This window comes from Piliocolobus tephrosceles, chromosome 8 (genome assembly GCF_002776525.5).
Source record: "Piliocolobus tephrosceles isolate RC106 chromosome 8, ASM277652v3, whole genome shotgun sequence".
NCBI lineage: Eukaryota > Metazoa > Chordata > Mammalia > Primates > Cercopithecidae > Piliocolobus > Piliocolobus tephrosceles.
This window is the reverse complement of record NC_045441.1, coordinates 138,521,832-138,542,939: the sequence shown is the minus strand read 5'-3', so window position 1 is coordinate 138,542,939 and position 21,108 is coordinate 138,521,832. Positions and strand designations below refer to the sequence as shown.

Sequence of the window (21,108 nt, the reverse complement as noted above, 5' to 3'; positions counted from 1 at the left end):
TGAGTTTCCCCATTCTATTTCTTCTTCTGAATACTGGGGCTTGGTTTCCTGGAGTGGATTACCCCATACTAGGGGTCCTTCTCTAAGCATTTGTAATGGAGGGTCCTGCCTTGTGGCTGTTCTTGGTTTCAATATACGCTTGGTGGTTCCCTTCTATTTCTCTTTCCTTTCCTTTCTGATCACCCCAGCAGTGTACGACTGCCACCTCTTTAGGTTTCTGTACAGCCAATAATAATCTCCTAATGGCTTCCTGATGTTTGATAGGTGTTCCCTCGGAAGTGAGGAATTCCCTTTCTCTCCATATTGCTGCGTGGGCATGGAGGACTAGGTAAGCATACTTAGAGTCTGTATATATATTAACCCTTTTTCTTTCTCCTATGTTCAGGTGTATAATGGCCCATTTTTGCTAGAATGTCTCTCCCTAACAAAGGAGTGGAGCTTTCAGGCATAATTAGAAAGGCATGTGAAAAGAGTAAAGTTCCCCAGTCACAACTTAGTGGCTGGGAGAAGTATCTAGTGACTGCCTGTCCTAGGACCCCTCGGATAGTGACAGATCTGGAAGACAGTTGTCCGGGACAGGAGAGTAAGACTAAGAAGGCCGCGCCAGTGTCCAGGAGACAGTTAACCTCCTGGCCTTCAATGGTCAAGCATACCCGGGGCTCTGTGAGGGTGATGCATGGGCTGACACTTGCCCCAGGCACCCTCAGTCCTGCTGCTGGATCATCTGGTTAGTGGCTTCTGACTCAGAGGACCTTCGTCTCCTGGGGCAGTGGGCCTTCCAGTGATTCCCTTGACGTAAGGGGCATGGACAAGGGGGCGGCTGATTTCTATTTGGACAATCTTTTTTAAAGTGTCCTTGCAGACCGCACTGGAAGCAAGCCTTATTAGGCATTCGATTTGCCCAGCCTCTCCCTGTGCCAGAGTCTCCAAAGTCAGCTTGCCTGAGGGCCATGACAAAAGCGGTGGCTTTCTTTTTATCCCTGTTTGTCCTGTTCCACCTGCTCCTCCTGATCTCTATTATAAAAAACCAAGGTTGCCAAGTTCAATAGGGTTTCTAAGTTTTGCTCTGGGCCTAAGGCAGACTTTTGAAGTTTTTTTTCTAATGTCTGCAACTGACTGAGTCATAAACTTATCCTTTAAGATTAGTTGGCCTTCAATAGAGTCAGGTGACAGAGTGGTATGCTTCCTCAGTGCCTCCCTTAGTCTCTCCAGAAAGGCAGTAGGATTTTCTTTCTTTCCCTGTGTTATAGTGGGCATAATTGAGTAATTCATAGTCTTCTTCCTAGTTTTCCTTAGTCCTTCTAGCACGCAAGTTAGCAAATGTCTGCGGCACCAATCTCCATGGTCTGATTCTGCATCCCAATGAGGGTCTACACTGGGAACTGCCTGCTGGCCTGTAGGGAATTGTTCTCTTTCCTCTGTTGTCATCCTGTCCTTGACCTTACTGAGATACCAGATATCGCCAAACTCTCGGGCTGCAGTTTTGGCAGCACTTTTCTTATTTGGGGTTAGTGTCTGATTTAGCAGTAACATTACATCTCTCCATGTCAGATCAAAGGATTGTCCTAACCCTTGTAAAACATCAGTATAGCCATCAGGGTTATCTGATAGTTTACCTAGGTCTATTTTAATTTGCCTCAAGTCTGGGATGGAAAAAAGTACATGCACTCTGACTGGGCCAAACTCTCCAGAATGCATCTTAGGGGCATTTTTCCCTTGGGGGGAACGTTTCCCATGTGAAAAAAGAACATAGGGATGCCAGAACCCCTAGTCATTTTCCGATGAGCATTAGTCTTGCAGCGTCCTCTGCGGTCCTAATGCTTATTCCTTTCCAGGGTGTGTAACCACCCATGGACCTCTGCTTATGGGATTAGTTACACTCACCGATGTAGCAGTCTGCACCCCTTTTCCCATCTTTCTTGACCACAAAGAAAGGGTTCCAGGCTGCTGGATTCTGGTGATCCTTTACCAGCGTGCCCAACATTGCCTTTGTGTTCAGGGGTGAGTCCTAGAGCTGGGCTGGGTTCCTGAGTATTCTGTAACAACCCAGCTGCCCCATCAAGATGCATTCCCATAAACAACAGTTCTTATGCAAATTCGTTTCAGAGAGGGTTTAGGTAACCTTTTGAGTCAGGATTGAGAAAGTTTTTTTGATTCTGTTAAGTACTTTAAGGCTTGGCTGAGTGCAAACAGCTTGCACAGACCAATTATTAGGCAATTCTCCTAACTCTGCTTCCATAAGTGTCTCCCTCTCAATTACTGAATACTCATTGTGGTTTTTTCCTCAATCACCCAGGAGGAACCATCTATTGTCCTGTCCTGAAGGGAGTTCCTCCCAGGTCTGGTCCTTTGTATAGTCATTAAGATTTAAATCCCCTGTTAGGAAATCTGCTGAGTTAAGGGAATTTCAGTGGTTAGTGTTAAATCACCTTTTTCTAACAGAATAGCCCCATGCTTTAAGATTTTTGAGTTAGTAAGTTACCTTTTTGCTTTTTTTGACTTAGGATAGCTCTGAACTGGTGAGGTGTGCTCACAATGAGGTTTCCTGTAAAGGTGATTTTTCTACTTTTAACAAAGCAGTTGCCGCTACTGACTGAATGCATTTGAGCCGTCTGTGGGTTACTGGGTTAAGGATTTTTGATAAGAAGGCTACGGGTTGTCAGTGGCCTCAGTGCTTTTGGTCTACGCCCTTGTTTACACTGACAATGAGGTGGATTGGAGTGTTATAGGGACACGGAGAAGACCTTCAATTATTAACTATAGGTTTTAAATGTACCCTGGCTTTTAAAGGAATAGGGTACACTTTTTTTTTTCTTTACTACTTCTATTTTTCTTTCTTTCTCTCTTTGACTTTTCGTCTCTCTCTTTGACTTTCTCTCTTTGACTCCCTCTCTGTCTCTTTGTCTCTCTCCCCTTTTTTTTTTTTTTTTTTTCTCCCTCCCTCTCTCTCCTCTCTGTCTCTCTCTGTGTCTCTCCTCTCTGTCTTTGTAGGTGGATTTTGGAAACACAGTGGAAGGATGTTCGCTCGTTGCCCCCATTTGCCACTATAGGAATATTTTTTTACTCAATTCATTTTTATCCTGATCTACTATGTTGTTGTAGACCCAGTTCCAGTGGTTAAAGTTCTGTGTTATCAGTTCTAAGGTCCTGGCAAGGGTGGTGGGGAATGGGTGCCACATAACTGCCCATGTCACAAACTGTATGCCTAAATTGGAAGGGACACCAGGGACAAGACTCCCTGGGTTCATAGCCTAGGTGCCTAAGGACACAACGTAGAGCTTCCTTCCATCTCTTTGGAGATACAACCTGCTGCAATACTTGGGAGAGGAAGTGAAAGTCTGAAGCATTAGTATCTAGGAGGCAGGGATTGGAGGAAGTAGAATCAGAGGTAAGGAGAATTTTGGGGCTACACTTTCAAGAAAGTCATGGTCAGGACCCAGGAGGTATGGGTCAGAAGGAGAGGTAGGGGCGCATGTGTGGGCGACTGTGAAGTAGAGACTTCTGGCTGCGCCATGATCTCAATTGACCAACCCAAGAGTTCAGGATGACAGCTTTCTGCCTCTAGTCAACCCTTGGCTTTCCCACAAAAACTGTGAAAGCAGAAGCTGGTTCCAGGCAGACCAATGCTCCCAACCCAGAAGGGTTGGGGGTTGTTAGAAAGCCTTCTCCCAGTAAGCCTCACACCTGAGTCTTTAGTCCAGTGGCCACACTAATCGTTTTTAACCACCTGACAGGTGCCTGACATTTTCCTCCAATTCTAAGGAAGGATAGGATAGAATAGCAATCAAAAGTAGTCTGATATTACTCACCGCTTTGGAGAATCCCCATACAGGCCACCAAATGTTACTGGTAGGTCTTTGTTCTTAGAGCTCCTAAGATGGGGCAGGCTGCTCCCAAGATGGCAGCAAGCCTTTTGTTCTCTGACCTGCAGTTCTTGGCCTCACAGATTCCAAGGAATGGAACCTTGGGCCATGCGGTGAATGTTACAGCTCTATTAGAAGCTGTGGGTCATGGAAGAGAATGTGGAACCCAGCGAGTAGTGTTCAGCTCGATTAGGATGCACCTGGGCACTTTACCGTGAAGGAACAATGGCAAGCCTTTAGCCCTACCGGGAATGGCAATGGGCACCTCACTGGATCAGGAGCCCAGCGGACACCCTGCCAGATCCGGAGGGGTGGAAGTCAGCAGCGGGTCTGCGATGATGGCAAACAGCAGCGGTGGACGTGAGCAAAAGCTCAGCTCGAGCCGTAACAAACACAGACCAGAAGAGTGTGCAGTTGCAGGATTTAATAGAGTGAAAACAGAGCTCCCATATAAGGGAGGGGACCCAAAGGGGTTGCCCCCCAAAGGGGTTTTGCCCTGGAGTGTTTTATTCTTGGGGCAATAATTTATTATTTGGATTATCAAGGAAATATACTTTCAACATAAATACTAATAATATAACTTCTTTGAATCTCTCTAATGTGCCTCACAGGATTTAACAGTATGTAAAATTACATATTACAAAGATTAAAAATTTGGGAAACACAAATAAGCATCAAGAAAAAAGTAAAATTACCTATAATGCCACAAGTTAACAAATGTTGATATTTTGATGCCTATTCATCCAAACTTAGAGTTAAGAACCAAATCTCTTCCTGGGGGAAAAGTTCAGCTGATCACCAGTCGCTTGGTGGTCTCCTGTCAGGCTTTCCATTTCTTTGTCCTCCTATATTCACTTAGAAATAATCCTACTCCTTTCCTAAAAATAAAAAAGGAAATAGGGGCTAAGGAATTCAGTTTTATCATCAGACATTTTCACTTGTTGCTCTCCTATTTCTACCCAAAATAATTCTTAAAACCACGTTTGTATAATTTTCTTTCAGATAGGATGAAGGAGTTTGTGTCATGCCAAAGAGAGCTAGAAAAGCCAGTTTAAAAAGGCAATTCACATTTTAAAAGCATCAGAGAGTTGCAGAAGCAACAAGGACTAGAAGAACTAAAATTCCAGAGAGGAGAGAACCTTTTGGAAGTGAGTTGACGGACTGCAGTCACATTTTAGCTGGGAACATTTTTCAATCTTGGGTGCAGGCTGATAATCTGCCTTAGGTCCAAGCTTGGGGCTGCTGCTGAGGTACTGGGAACCCAGTGAAACTTTTGGTGGTCACTCAGGGTTGCTGTGACAAGACTGTAGACTTGGGGGACATTAAACATATAGCTGTTTTTTACCTCTAGATATTTTCAGAATTCTAAAACTATATAGGGCAAGAGATTATAAAATTAAGGAAAATTTCTGGGAAAAAGAACAGAATTTATAACAATTTCATGGTACTAAGAAGATGGAAATTCATGGGGTAGAGAAAGGGGAAAGAACACACGAGGAGAGAGTGAAAGCCCTGAAGAAAGTAGTGAATTGACACTGAGGATCTGCAGCCACTGTTTATCTGGGACACTTGCCAATTCTAAGCCCAACTAGAGGCTGAGCTCCCAATGTTGGCACCAGCATACAGGTGTCAGGAAATAGGAACACCAGAGGAGCTTTTGACAGTTGTGCCACGCTGGAGCATAAAAATGGAGACGTTGGAGCCCTTAAATATACAGCTGGTTTCACCCTTCAAGAAAATTACTGAGTTAATGAAGCTCCATGAAGCAAGAATCTAGAAATATAAACCCAAACAAAGATATAACAAATCAAAATTTATGTGGCACAGGTAAAGTCATGAATTCACGCTCTTTTTTGTTTGTTTGTTTGTTTTTTGAGATGGAGTCTCGCTCCCATCGTGCAGTGGTATGATCTCGGCTCACTGCAACCTCCACCTCCAAGGTTCAAGCGATTTTCCTCCCTCAGCCTCCCAAGTAGCTGGGATTACAGGCATGTGCCACCATGCCCGGCTAATTTTTGTATTTTTAGTAGAGACAGGGTTTCACCATGTTGGCCAAGATAGTCTCGAACTCCTGACCTCAGGTGATTCACCTGCCTCAGCCTCCAAAGTGCTAGGATTATAGGCATGAGCCACCACACCCGGCTGAAACTCACACTCTTAACTGATCAGATTATCTGATATTTAGCCTTATTTTTCTTATATCAGATAACTGATAACCGAGTATCAGATTAACTGATATTCAGTCTTTTTTCTTTTCTTATATCTTCAACTAAGAGTATGAGTTTTAACAAGCATTATCTCTATGCTTATATCTAAATATCGAGAAAAAACCCAACAATTTGATCTTAAATTAAAAAGAAATAACAAACATCAGAGGAGAAATCAATGGAATAAAAAACAATCATACAGTCGGAGAAAAGCAATAAAACCAAAAGTTGATTTATTGGAAATAATAAAACCAATAAACTCTAGAAACACTTAGCGCCAAGGCTGTTTCTCTTATCACAAAGTTCAACTTATTTTTGGATAACAAGCAGAAAGGATAGGCTACCATAGACACTCAAAATGAGAAATATCAAATATGTGTGTGTGCACATGAGTTAACTGTTAGAAAAACACTTTCTGGATTATTGGAAATATAGAAATATATATATACACACACGTAGGTAGAATTTGGTAGAATTAGGTAGAACCCATTCCGTAGTGTTCTTGTTAACTAATCAGGGAGAACCATTGAACTTAAGCGTTTTATCCTCCCTGGCACCATTATCTCAGGAATAGAAAAATATCCCAACAAAGGCTAATGTGAGAGTACAGTGTAGCAACTTCTTCCAAGTTTAAGAAGTTCTCCTGACATCTTCCAAAAATTCCCTGTAGCTATCACTGAAGTAGCAATTCATAACACAAGAGATGGGGAAATGTGAAACCAACAAGAATTGCAGATCGGCAATTCTGCCTTTTCATTTTTCAGCAATCTCAGTTATTCAGCAGCAAGAGCTGAGTGTTTTGGTGTAGTCGTGGAGAAATCTGCACATTCCATCTGTGTCTGGAAAGGCATTGTAGACATCTGAGCCTTCCATTGTATGTCTTGGAGCTTCCCAATGCTGTCAGACTCGGCTGGGCCCTTCTTACTGCTCTGTAACAACAGCTGGTCTCTAAAAGTTTTGTCCTTCAGTGGGAACTTTATTCCAAGAAGAAGTGACACTTGAAATATTTAACAACAGCTACAGCACAGACACTGACTAATCAGAATGAACGCCAGCCATAAGCAGCCATTGAATACCTACCAGGTGAGTAAGCAGCCTTGAATCCGGGTGATCAATTACTCAGTTACTTTATCCCTGAGACCCTTGGGCTCCCAGATTGTCAACCCTGAACAATCAACTGGATTTCTACTTTCTGCAATCCCAGTCATGACAGAAAATCCATCCTACACTCACCCCATTTTCTTTAGGATCCTTTTTTTGCAACCCTCTTCAATTGTAATTTTTATATCTGCCTAGGTACATCATTACAGAAACTGGTTCTGTTCAGTGAAACAGATGAGACGACCATTGTCTATGTGTCAGGGAGCCCAGGCTTCTGAAGCAATGGGGATCCAAGGAGACCCAGGCAGCATGGCTCTCAGGAAGTCACACTGGTTAGGGAGCAGCCAGACGGTTCCTGAGCTCTGCCAGCCCGGGAATGAATGCTAAGCTGTCTCTGCCTCTACAAGTCACTCAGTCTTCATGCATATGTCAGTCGGTGGCACTGGGTGGCCAGAAGTGCCAGGAAGACAAAGAGAAAGTGGCTTTTTTCTTCAGCTTTGGGGGCTGCAAGCAGGGCCATGTCTTCCACTGTGCCTCACACAACTGGGGATCCTCAAAATGTGGACAGAGGGTTCACAGGGTGGGGAAGAATAGGAAGAAAAACAAGAAAACACAAGAGAAATGCTCACCAAAGAAAAGCAAGATGAGACTGATCAGACCTGCAGAGCAGATCTGGGCAGGTCAATGGGCAGCAGGAAAGTAGAAAGTAGCATGGGACAAACAGACCTCCTCCTTACCCTCTCGTCCTCCTTGCAGGAAGAGTCAGCTGCAGGGGCCTCAGGAGGTGAAAGGAAACTGTTTGAATACTTTGGTCAGTATGGGAAGAAATTAGGGTAGTTAGGGAACATATGAATTTGAGTCAGGGACCTGTGGATCATCAATCAAATGCTTTACTCAAAAACAACTAGTGTTGCTTTGAGCATGCTTCAATTCTGAACTTTAATGCAGGGAGTCGAGTAATCACTCATGGCCTGCCACTACCCCTGGCTGACTGTGCCATTGCGATTGGTCACCCTCCTACCATGCCCACAGCTTCATTCTGACTTCCCCCACCTTTCCCACACTCTCCCACCTCTACGCCCCTGGCCACTGCCTATGCCTGCAGCTCAGCACGCCACATGCCCTCAGTGATGGACTGAAGGCAGGCACTAGCTTGAATGTCATTGATGCTTCCCACCAGGATGTTGTGTAGAATGACAAGTTGTTGTAGGTTCCAAAACAATTTTCCAGCCGCTTAGAATTATTGGATGTTAGAACAGGTGTTAACAGGGGATTATGCTCCAAACCACCCCCAAAAGTAGAAGTTCTCTGATTCCTCCTCAGTCCTACTAAACTGGAATTTCTAGGGAGTAATCGGTATTTTTGATAAGATCTGTCAGTAATTCTGATGCCAAGTCAGACTGGGTGACCTCTGATTCAGCCTGTCCTGGCATAATATAAACTTCAAAGAAGAGCAGCTAATTAGAACTTCTGAAACACATGCAGGTTATTGGTGAATTGACCATGACTTGTGCCAGCAAAATGAAGTCACCTGAGAAAACTGACACAAGCTATAGGAAGGACAGTGGTGAGGATGACAAGCAAGCCTAACATCAGGAAAAGGGAACCCACAGCTAAGTGGCAGCAGGGGGCACCCAGATTTGAACCGGGGACCTCTTGATCTGCAGTCAAATGCTCTGCCCCTGAGCTATACCCCCTTGCCTGGTGGATGTTCCTCCTTAGCATATTTCACCTGTGTCGCCACACCCAAGGATTCTACAGTGCACTGTAAATTGTATTCATTCCCAGCCAGCTTATGGAAATTGGCAGCCCTACCACAAATGACTAGAGACTGCTCTTCAGGCCATGAGTTCACTCCTTCACTCCCCCAGAGAACCCCCCGTCACTTGTCTAATGGCGGCTTTCTACCTTGTAGCCACAACCTGAACTCCTTCAACTGAGGTCTCCTCCTGTTCCCTTACTCAGTACCTGATGGGAGTAGGGGTTGGGGGAGAGGCAAGTGTAAGTATCAAGGCTATTTTCACAACAATGTATCATAACAAATCACCCCAAAATTGGCTGCATGAAACAGTAAGCATGTATTCTCATGCTCATAGGTCAGCAGCATGGATGCCAATCAGCTGAAGTAGGCTGGGCTTGACCTGGTGTATCTGCTTCAAGCTGTGGTTCCGTCTGTGCTTGGTTTTTGTCTGAGCTGGGCTCAAGTCTGCTCCATGTATGTTCCTTCTATGATCCTGGGTAGAGGAGTAGTAGCTAGCAAGGGGACAGTTTTCTTATGGTGACAGCAGAAATGCAAAGGGGCAGGCCCAACTGTGAAAGCAGCTTTAAAGCCCCTATTTGCATTACATGTGAGAACAACTCAATGATCAAGGGCAGTCACAGGACCAAACCTTAACTCAAGAGCAAGAAAGCATGTTTCACCTCCAGTGGGAAGATCTGAAAAGAAGGTGAAGGCCATAGATGCAGAAATAAGTTAACATTCAGAGTCAACAGTTTTATCTACCATGAACTGCCCTCTTGGTCATAATTACTTACATCTCTCCCACGTGCAAAATATACTCACCTCTATTCCAAGACTCTCAAAGCCTCATTCAATTAGGGTCCAAGCTCTTGTGATCTACATTAAATCAGATGAGGCTTCTCTTGACTCAAAGATCTATGGACTCAAAAGAGAAAATTTCTACCCATTGAACACCTCAAGTATAATGATGGTACAAGAACAGAATTATTGCAATAAACATTTACATTCAAAGACTGGACAAAATGGAAGGCATGCACAGTCACAGAAACTGGTTCATAGAAACTAAAATGCTGAGACTGTAGAAAATGGTGAATGGAAGAGAAGACCAGTGTGCAGCTCCCACTTGGACAAACAGAACAGCATATGGAGATTCACATCATGAACTTTTGCTCCAAGAACCACCATAGGATCACACCAAAAAGACCAAAAGAACTCACAGATCCTTTTAAAGAAGCAGCTTGCTGCTGCAAACTGTATGAGCAAACTGTATGCAGTTTACTGCTGCAAACTGTATGCTGAAAACTGTATTTCATGAGTTTTACTCACGAAAAACTGTGAGTTCCCATTGTATGAGTGGGGAAGGTCTGCCTCTGAACACACATCTTCACAGTGGAACCTAAAAACCCAGATCGTGGGACTAGGATTTAAACTTACCTGGAGCTAAAATTGATTTAGGGAGCTGAGCAAAATATAAAAGTAGAACAAGCAGTAAGAAGGGCCCCGTATGCACTCCCAGACTCCAGCTCAAGCCCAGGGGAGCCATTCCTGACTTTATCTCACAGGGGTCCTTGGGGAAGACAGCCAGCAGAATTAGGGAGGGGCTACATGGTAATAGAAGCTTCTAGTTGAACTTTCGATAATTTCAACTGAGCATGAATTTTCCTGAGCAGAATCCAGTGGGTGAATGAGAAATGTAGGTATGAGTACAGGACCTGCAGCTGACATCATGGGCAGACAGGGAGGGATAAGGCCTGAAAGCCCTGCTTGCTTTCTCAGTGGGGAGGCTTCTACCCTGAAGCAGGATCGCAGCCCTGTGTGCCAGCTGCCTGGATATAAACTCGGTGCTGTTGGCAGGGCATGGAGGGAGTGAGACTGGCCTTGCTGACTGCATGGGAGCTGGGTGAAGCCTGGCACTGCTGGCTTTCTCCCACTTCACTGGCAACCTGTATAATGCAGCAGAGACAGCCATAATCCTCCTTGGAACATAACTCCATTGGCCTATGAACCATTCACCCTATGCCCTACCGTGACTGCAGCAAGCCCCGCCCAAGGAGTGTCAGAGCTCAGACCCACTTAACACTGCCCCCACCTGGTGGCTTTCCTCTACCCACGCTGGTAGCTGAAGACAAAAGACATAAGCTCTTGGGAGCTCTATGGCCCCATCAATCACCTGGGAAACTTGAATACTTATCCTGGCCAATTTAGGGCAAGCTTATATTCCCTGTCTACTATCACAGCTGGTGCTCTATTGAAAGCACCACCTCCTGGCTAAATGCCAACCAACTCAAGCCATTACAGCAATGTATAACAGAACATCCCACTCCAAAGGAGAAAACAACAGTTAATTCCACTGCCAGTAACATCCTGCCTAACCAGAGGTCCTGAGTCTGTCCACATGACAGCTTTAGTGCTAGCACAACCAACATTTAAGAAAATCAGTGCATTAAATGAAACTACAACCAAGGACTCTCACAGAGTCCATTTCACTCCCCTGCCACCTCCACCAGAGCAGGTACTGGCATCTGCAGCTGGGAGACCTGAAGATGGCTCACATCACAGGACTCTTTGCAGACATTCCACAGCACCAGTTCAGAGCCTGGTAGCCCTACTGGGTGGCTAGACCCAGAAGGGCAATAACAATCACTGCAGTCCTGCTCTCAGGAAACTGATCTTAGGAGGAAAGCATCCAGTCTTTCACCACTAAGTACAATGTTAGCTGTGGGATTTTCCAAAGATGCCCTTTATCAGGTTGAGGAAGTTTTCTTATTCCTAGTTTTTGAGTGTTTTTACCATGAAAGGCTATTTGATTTTGCTAAATGCTTTTTCTGCATCTATTGAGATGATCATGTGATATTTTTGTTTTGTTCTATGTATAGGATTTATTATATTGATTTTCTTTTTATTATTTTTTAATTTAAAAATTTGTGGGTACACAGTAGGTGTATATATTCATGAGATACATGAGATATTGTGATACAGGCATTCAAGGCACAATAATCACATCAGGGTAAATGGGATAACCATCACCTCAAGCATTTATCATTTCTTTGTGATTCAAACAACCCAATTATACTCTTGTAGTTATTTTAAAGTGTACAACAAATTATTATTGATTGCAGTCACTCTGTTGTACTATCAAATACTTGATCTTATTCATTCCATCTAACTATATTTTTGCATCCATTAACTATCCCACTCCCCGCCCCACTATCATTCCTAGCCTCTGGTATCCATCACTTTACTGTCTCTCCCCATGAATTTCACTGTTTCAAATTGTTTTTAGATCTCTCAAATAATTGAGAACATGCAAAGTTTGTCTTTCTGTGCCTGGATTATTTCACTTAACATATTGACCTCCAGTTCCATCCGAGTTGTTGCAAATGACAGTCTCTCATTCTTCTTCATGGCTGAATAGTCCTCTATTGTGTATACATGCCACATTTTCCTTATCCATTCATCTGCTGATGGACACCTAGGTTGCTTCCAAATCTTGGCTATTGTGTATATTGCTGGATCATAAAAGTAAAAAGTTCTATTTTTAGGTTCCTGACAAACCTCCAAACTGTTCTCCATAGTGGTTGTACAAGTGTGCCTTTTTCTCCACATCCTCAGAAGCATTTGTTATTGCTTGTCTTTTCCCTGTCAAAACTACAACGAGGTATTGTCTTACCCCAGTTAAAATGTCTATGAGCCATTTTAACTGGGGTAAGACAATAACTTATTGCAGTTTTGATTTTCATTTTTCTGATGATCAATGATGTTGAGCTGTATCTTTTCAGAGACTTTTTTTGCCATTTGTATGTCTTCTTTATAGAAATGACTATTCAGAACTTTTGCCCATTTTTCAATTGGATGATTAGATTTTTTAATTGAGTTGTTTTAAGTTCCTTATAAATTTTGGTTATTGATCACTTGTTAGATGGGTAGTTTGCAGATATTTTCTCCCATTCTGTGGGTTGTCTCTTCACTTGTTGATTTTTTCCTTTGCTGGCAGAAGCTTTTTAACCTGATGTGATCCCACTTGTCCATTTTTGCTTTGATTGCCTGTACTTGTGGAGTGTTACTTAAGACGTCTTTGCCCGTCCAATGTTCTAGTTTCCTCAATGTTTTCTTACAGTAGTTGCATAGTTTAAGGTCTTAGATTTAAGTCTTTAATCCATTTTGATTTGATTCTTGTATACGGCAAAAGATAGGGGACTAGTTTTGTTCTTCTGTATGTGAATATCTAGTTTTCCCAGCATCATTTACTAAAGAGACAGTCCTTTCCCCGATATATGTTCTTGGCACCTTTGTCAAAAAAGAGCTCACTGTAGATGTATGGATTTATTTCTGGGTTCTCTATTCTGTTCCATTGGTTGTGTGTCTGTTTTTATGCTAGTACCATGCTTTTTTGGTTATTATAGCTCTGTAGTATAATTTGAAGTCAGATAATATGATTCCTTTAGTTTTGTTCTTTTTGCTCAGGACAACTTTTGCTATTCTGGATCTTCTGTGGTTCCATGTCAATTTTATAATTAATTTTTCTATTTCTGTGAAGATTGTCATTGGTATTTGGTAGGGATTGCATTAAATGTTGTTTGGGTAGTATTGACATTTTAACAATATTGATTCTTTGAATCCATGAACATAGAATATCTTTCAATTTGTGTGTCTTTGTCCATTTCTTACATCAATGTTTTATAGTATTTATCATAGAGGTCTTTTGCTTCTTTGGTTAATGTTATTCCTAGATATTTTATTTTACTTGTAGCTATTGTAAATGAGATTACTTTCTTAATCTCTTTTTCAGATTGTTCACTGTTGGCATATAGAAATGCTACTAATTTTTGTATGTTGATTTTGTACCCTGCAACTTTACTGAATTTATCTGTTCTAATAGGTTTTGGTGGAGTCTTTAGGATTTTCAAAATACAAGATCATATCATTGCAAATAAGTATAATTTGACTTCTTCCTTTCCAATTTGGATGCCCCTTATTTCTTTCTCTTGTGTGATTTCTCTAGCTAGGACTTCCAGTACTATGTTGAATAACAGTGTGAAAGTGGGCATCCTTGTCTTGTTCCAGATCTTAGAGGAAAGGCTTTCAGATTTCCTCATTCAGTGTGATACTAGCTGTGGGACTGTTGTGTATGGCTTTTTTGGTGTTGAGGTATGTTCCTTGTATACTCAGTTTTTTGAGGGATTTTATTATGAAGAGATGTTGAATTTTATCAAATGCTTTTTTAGCATCAATTGAAATGATATTTTTTTTGTCCTTCACTCTTGATATGATGTATCACATTGATTGATTTGCAATATATTGAACCATCCTTACATCCCTGAGATGAATCCCACTTGGTCATAATGAATGATTAATTAATTTATTTATTTGAGATGGTGGTCACTCTGTTACCAAGGCAGTAGTGCAGTGGCATGATCTCCGCTTACTGCAAACTAGGCTTCCCAGGCTCAAGTGATTCTCCAGCCTCAGCATCCCAAGTAGTTGGGACTACAGGCACGTGCCACCAAAGCCCAACTAATTTTTGTGTTGTTTTAGAGATGGGGTTTCACCATGTTGCCCAGGCTGGTCTCCAACTCCTGAGCTCAAAGTGATCCACCACTCTCAGCCTCCCAAAGTGCTGGGATTATAGGCATGAGTCACTACACCTGGTCTGAATGATCTTTTTAATGTGTTGTTGAATTTGATTTGCAGTATTTTGTTGAGGATTTTTAAATCAATGTTCATCAGAGATATTGACCTGTAGTTTTCTTTCTTTTTTGTTTTTTTCATGTGTCTTTGATTTTGGTATCAGGGTAATACTGGCCTCATAGAATTAGTCTGGATGTATTCCCTCCTCTATTTTTTTGAATAGTTTGAGTAGGATTCATATTTCTTCTTTAAATGTTTGGTAAAATTCAGCAATGAAGCCATCAGGTCCTGAGATTTTTTTTTTCCTGGAAGATTTTATTACAGCTTCAATCTCGTTACTTATTATTGGTCTGTTCAGGTTTTGGATTTCTTCTTGGTTCAATCTTGGTATGTTGTATGTGTCTAGTAATTTATCCATTTCTTCTAGGTTTTCCAATTCATTGGCATATAGGGTTGGGTTAGGGTTAGGCTTATAGTAGCCTTTATGATCCTTTGGATTTCTGCAGTATCAATTGCAGTGTCTCCTTTTTCATCTCCGAGTTTATTTATTTGGATCTTCTCTATTATTTTTCTTAGTTTGGGAACAGACCCTGAAATCTGGCCATAAAGTGGCCCTAAAACTGGCCATAAACAAAATCTCTGCAGCGTGATGGCCATGACGCCCACACTGAAGGTTGTCGGTTTGCTGGAATGAGGGCAAGGAACACCTGGCCCACCCAGAACGGGCAACCACTTAAGGCACTCTTAAACCACAAACAATAGCATGAGTGATCTGTGCCTTAAGGACATGTTCCTGCTGCAGATAACTAGCCAGAGCCCATCCCTTTGTTTCAGCCCATCCCTTTATTTCCCATAAGAAATGCTTTTAGTTAATCTATAATCTATAGAAACAATGCTTATCACTGGCTTACTGTCAATAAATATGTGGGTAAATGTGTTCGAGGCTCTCAGCTCTGAAGGCTGTGAGACCCCTGATTTCCCACCCCACAGTCTATATTTCTGTGTGTGCATCTTTAATTCCTCTAGCGCCACTGGGTTAGGGTCTCCACGACCGAGCTGGTCTCAGCAAGTGGTACCCATATGTGAGGCTCAAACGCAGGTCAAAGGGTTGCCAGGGCGATGGTTGGAGAACATGGAAGTAAGCTGGAGGACACCTGAGTACTCTTAAGCAGTCCCCATAATGAGTAAGAAGGGAGCTCGGAAGCATCAGGGTAACAATGGGACAAGTGTGGGCTCTGGTTCATTCCACCTTGGAACCTTTTCACACTGATGATGAGGAGGAAGGAGAGTATAATGAAGTAACAGAGCAGGTTTGTTTGCCAGCTAAAGCTAAAGCAGCAAAGGAGGAGGAGGTTCATCCCAACCCTTCTGCACCCCCTCCTTATTTTGAAGAAAAAGAGTGGCCTGACCCTCCAGATCTTTCTTTTCCAGAGGACACTGGGTGAAAAGTAGTTGTCCCAGTGACTGTTCGAGCAGCGCCTCGAGCAACCACTTTCAGTTCTACTCAGGCAGGAATTCAGCAAGCTAGAAGAGAGAGTGATTTAGAGGCCTGGCAGTTCCCTGTTAGAATACACCCCCCAGGCTGGGCACAGTGGCTCACACCTGTAATCCCAGCACTTTGGGAGGCTGAGGTGGGTGTATCATGAGGTCAGGAGATCAAGACCATCCTGGCTAACACAGTAAAGCCCCATCTCTACTGAAAATACAAAAAATTAGCCAGGCGTGGTGACAGGCGCCTGTAGTCTCAGCTACTAAGGAGGCTGAGGCAGGAGAATGGCATGAACCCAGGAGGCGGAGCTTGCAGTGAGCCAAGATCACGTCACTGCACTCCAGCCTGGACGATAAAGCAAGACTCTGTCTCAAAAAAAAAAAAAAAAAAGAATACATCCCCCAGATCAACAGGGAAATATTATAGCTACATTTGAGCCTTTTCCTTTTAAATTACTCAAAGAATTTAAACAAGCTATTAATCAATATGGACCAGGTTCTTCTTCTGTAATGGGACTGTTAAAGAATGTTGCTGTTTCCAGTTGGATGATTCCTACTGACTGGGATGCTCTTACTCGAGCTTGTCAAGCTCTTGCTCATTTCTTACAATTTAAAATTTGGTGGGCAGATGAAGCTTCCATTCAGGCTGTTCACAATGCCCAGGACCAACCTCAAATTAATATAACTGCAGACCAACTTTTGGGGGTTAGCGGCTGGGCTGGGTTAGATGTACAAGTGATCATGCAGGATGACACCATAGAACAGCTTAGGGGAGTGTGCATTAGAGCTTGGAAAAAAAAAAATCACTTCAGGTGGAGAACAGTACCCTTCCTTTAGTGTGTAAAACAGGGACCAAAAGAACCATACGCAGATTTTATAGCTCGATTACAGGAGTCTGTTTAAAAGGTAATTGCAGATTTGGCTGCTGAGGATATAGTGTTGCGGTTATTAGCTTTCGACAATGCTAATCCCGAGTGCCAGGCTGCTCTGCGACGTATTAGAGGGAAAGCACATTTAGTTGATTATACCAAGGCATGTGACGGTATCGGAGGTAATCTGCATAAGGCCACTCTGCTAGCCCAGGCAATGGTAGGACTGAGAGTGGATAAAGGAAATACTCCATTTCCTGGAGCTTGTTTTAACTGTGGGAAGCATGGTCATACTTAAAAATAATGTAGAAAAAATCAGCGAGTCAGGCCGCCGGATAGGAGAAAAAAGAAAACTGCTGAGCCTGAAATATGTCCAAAATGTAAAAAGGGAAAACATTGGGCTAATAGCAGTGTCACTCTAAGTTTGATAAAGACGGGAACCTGATTTTGGGAAATGCCATGAGAGGCCCATCCTGAGCCCTGTTCCAAACCGGGGCATTTCTGGCTCAGGCCATTCCCTCACCCCTGTACAATGTCTGTCCCCTGCCGCAGACAGTAGTGCTGCAGTATATTTATGCTGCACAAAATCTGTAAACCTTCTGCCTAGGGAACCCTGTAAAAGGTCCCAACAGGAGTCTGTGGAGCTTTGCCAGCTGGGACGATAGGATTACTTCTAGGAAGATCTAGTGTAAATTTAAAAGGAGTACAAATACATATAGGAGTCATTGATTCAGATTACAATGGGGAAATTCAAATTATTACATCTACTTCTGTTCCCTGGAAAGCAGAGCCAGGAGAGAGTATAGCACAACTTCTGATTGTGCCATATGTGGAAATGGGGAAAAGTGAAATTAAACAAACAGGAGGATTAGGAAGCACAAATAAACAAGGCAAAGCAGCTCATTGGGTGAATCAAATTACTGATAAACGTCCTACCTGTGAAATAACTATTCAGGGAAAGAAATTTAAAGGTTTCGTAGATACAGAAGCAGACATTTCAGTCAATTCTCTACAGCACTGGCCGTCCACCTGGCCAATTCAGCCCGCTCAATTTAACACAGTTGGAGTTGGTAAAGCCCCTGAAGTATATCAAAGTAGTTATATTTTGCATTGTGAAGGGCCTGATGGACAACCTGGGACTATTCAACCAATTATAACTTCTGTACCTATAAATTTATGGAGAACAGATTTATTACAACAATGGGGAGCACAAATTCTAATTCCAGAACAATTATACAGCCCTCAAAATCAACATATGATGCATGAAATGGGGTATGTCCCTGGTATGGGACTAGGAAAAAATTTACAAGGTTTGAAGGAACCGCTTCAAGTGGAAAGACAAAGTTCCCACCATGGTTTAGGATATCATTTTTGATGGTGGCCATTGTTAAGCCTCCAGAACCTATACCTTTAAAATGGTTAACAGATAAGCCAATTTGGATAGAACAATGGCCACTAAGTAAAGAGAAACTGGAGGTTTTAGAGGACTTAGTTAATGAACAATTAGAAAAAGTGAGAGACAGGACTAGCTGGATTTCCTAGGCTAAGTATTCCTAAGCATAGCTGGGGAAGGTGACCATACCTACCTTTAAACACAGGGCTTGTAACTCAGCCCACACACGACCATTCAGGTAGTAAAGAGGGCTCACTAAAATACAAATTAGGCTAAAAGCAGGAGGTAAAGAAATAGTCAAATCATATATCACCTGAGAGCAGAGGGGGAGGGACAATGATTGGGATATAAACCCCAGGCATTCAAGCTGGGGGTGGCAAAACCCCTTTGGAGGGCAACCCTCTTTTTCACTCTATTAAATCTTACAACTGCAAAAAAAGAAAGAGAGAGAGAGGGAGGGAGGGAGGGAAGGGAAGGAAGGAAGGAAAAGAAGAACACTCCATGGTGCCCTGATGATCCTTTGCAATCCTAGTGAATGTTTGGCTTCAGCCTCGCTGGCATCACTCCCACAGTTCCTGCCTTCATCTGCTACGCCCTTTTAGATGATTGTCCTTTCTCTTCATCCTCAGGATCTGTGTGGTCTTTGGGCCTTATAGTAGAAACTTTCAGGGGAAAGGTCCACAGAGGCAGAGATCCTGGTCCTAATACAGAGGATACTGGAGGCCTGAGCTTCAGGGCTCATACAGCCAGCCTTTGTGCCTGGCTCTGGCTCTTCCAGTTGTACTGAGCTACTAGTTTGTGGCCTGCCTGAGGCTGGGACCCCTCTGGTAAGGTGTCTCCCTTTTAAAGACAAGGACTAGTAAATGAGCTGGAAGAAGAGTCAAAAGTTAAAAAAAATGTGGGACTAAGCCCAAAGTACCCCACTGTGCAGAGGATGAAAGTGAAGTGGAGAGAGAGTTTGGGAAGTTTGTTAGAGAAGATAAAACTTAGGAGAGAAAGAGAGAGAAAGCTTCCAACTCTAAACAATTCTGTAAATTGTTGCCCCACACACGGACTGAAGAGGAGGCTACAGGATTCTAAGCAGGAGATATTTCTAGAAGTCCTCTGATAGGGCCATAGCGAAGGACAGGGTAAGTCAAAGCCAGATAAGGGTCTGTCTGAATGAGGTCAGTCAGTTGCCAGTGGTTCACTGAAAATGATGAGAAATTGCAATGTATATTAGATCCTTGGGTGTGGGAACATAGGTGAAACAGTGTCAATCAGGAAAGTCTAAACAGATAGGAGGGCACATTCTGGGGGCAGAGCGTCTGGCTGCATATCAAGTAGTCCCTGGTTCAAGACAGTGTCACCTATTGGCCCTTCCTTTCACTCTGCCCACATGTTTTCAATCACTCCATCCTGTGTCATGTCCCAGTGACCACAGATTTCTCTGATTTCCCACTTCTCTACTTTTCCATGGATTGGATCCTGTCTTCTGGTCACTACTACCATCTGACACATCGTGCGATTCAGCAAATGGAGGATAAGAGGAAAGAGGAAAGGAAAAGGCAGTTCATCTCCTGCCTCAGAGTGTTGAGTGCAAAGAGGCCCTTTATCATGAATGTGGATTCTTGTCATGACTTGGTCATTAATCAGGTGTGTTTTGTTTGGGCACAATTTTAATTACTTTCATTTTTTCCAGATCTGTACCATGGAAGGGAACAGTTTAAACCAGTAGCTTCAAACCATATGTCAGAATGGTGTAGGAGGTTTGTTAGAATCATAAGTTGTCCAAGTCCTCTTCCCAGAGAGTCTGGCTTAGGAGTCCTCAAGTGGGGCCCAAGAACTTTTGCTTTTACCCAGCTCTGCCCAGCCCAGCCTCACCTTTAAAGGGTCTGTTGAGCAACCAGTTCTTTGAGTCCTGCTTCTCTAGGTGAGTCTGAAGGATGTTCTGTCTGCAAACCTGTGATTTTAATAGAATTAGAGAAGGAAGAATGTTGGTTACAAGTAGAGCTGGCAGGCAGGTAGGTGTAAAATAGGAAGGGGGCATATGGTGACAGAGCAAATATGCATCTCATGATGGTGACAGCCAGGGGTGTGGCCATATGGGTTTATAGTGGTTAGTAGAGGCAAATGACCAGGTGGGGGTATAGCTCAGGGGTAGAGCATTTGACTGCAGATCAAGAGGTCCCCGGTTCAAATCCGGGTGCCCCCTCTCTATTTCACTTTTCTTTGTGAGATAGAGTCTCACTCTGTTGCCCAGGCTGGAGTGCAGTGGCACGATGTTGGCTCATTGTAACCTCCCCTCCCGGGTTCAAGCAATTCTCCTGCCCCAGCCTCCTGAGTCATTGGGATTACAGACGTGCACCACCATGCTCAGCTAATTTTTGTATTTTTAGTAGAGATGGAGTGTCACCACGTTGGCCAGGCTGGTCTTGAACTCATGACCTCAGGTTATCCACCCCCCTTCGCCCCCTCAAAGTCATGAGATTACAGGCATGAGCCACCACACCTGGCCCCCTATTTCCTTTTCACTCACTGAACATGATAGGATGTTCTACCCTTAGCTTTTCTTCAACACATGGATTCATTCTGCAAAGCAGGAGAGAGAGGAGGCAGGTCAGGTCTTCACTGGAAAGCTCCCCCTGGCACCTGAAGCTCCAGAGAAACCCGATTTCTTGAGAGCTAAATCAGTGCTCACAGGTCTGGGGTGAACTTCTTTTTTTTCTTGCGTATCTCAACCCTCTTAATTTCATTTGGGTAATTCACAATTGTGTAACTCTTGGTGGAAGACAAGATCCTGTCTCTGGTTAAGGAAAACAACAAGATCAGATATTTC

General features: G+C 43.2%; 1 non-coding gene across 1 annotated transcript; it reads left to right on the top strand.

Annotated features, from left to right (window-relative positions):
- Positions 1-20,412: 20,412 nt before the first annotated feature.
- Positions 20,413-20,484, top strand: TRNAC-GCA. Its single transcript has one exon. It is a non-coding gene; the product is annotated as a tRNA-Cys (tRNA).
- Positions 20,485-21,108: the final 624 nt, after the last annotated feature.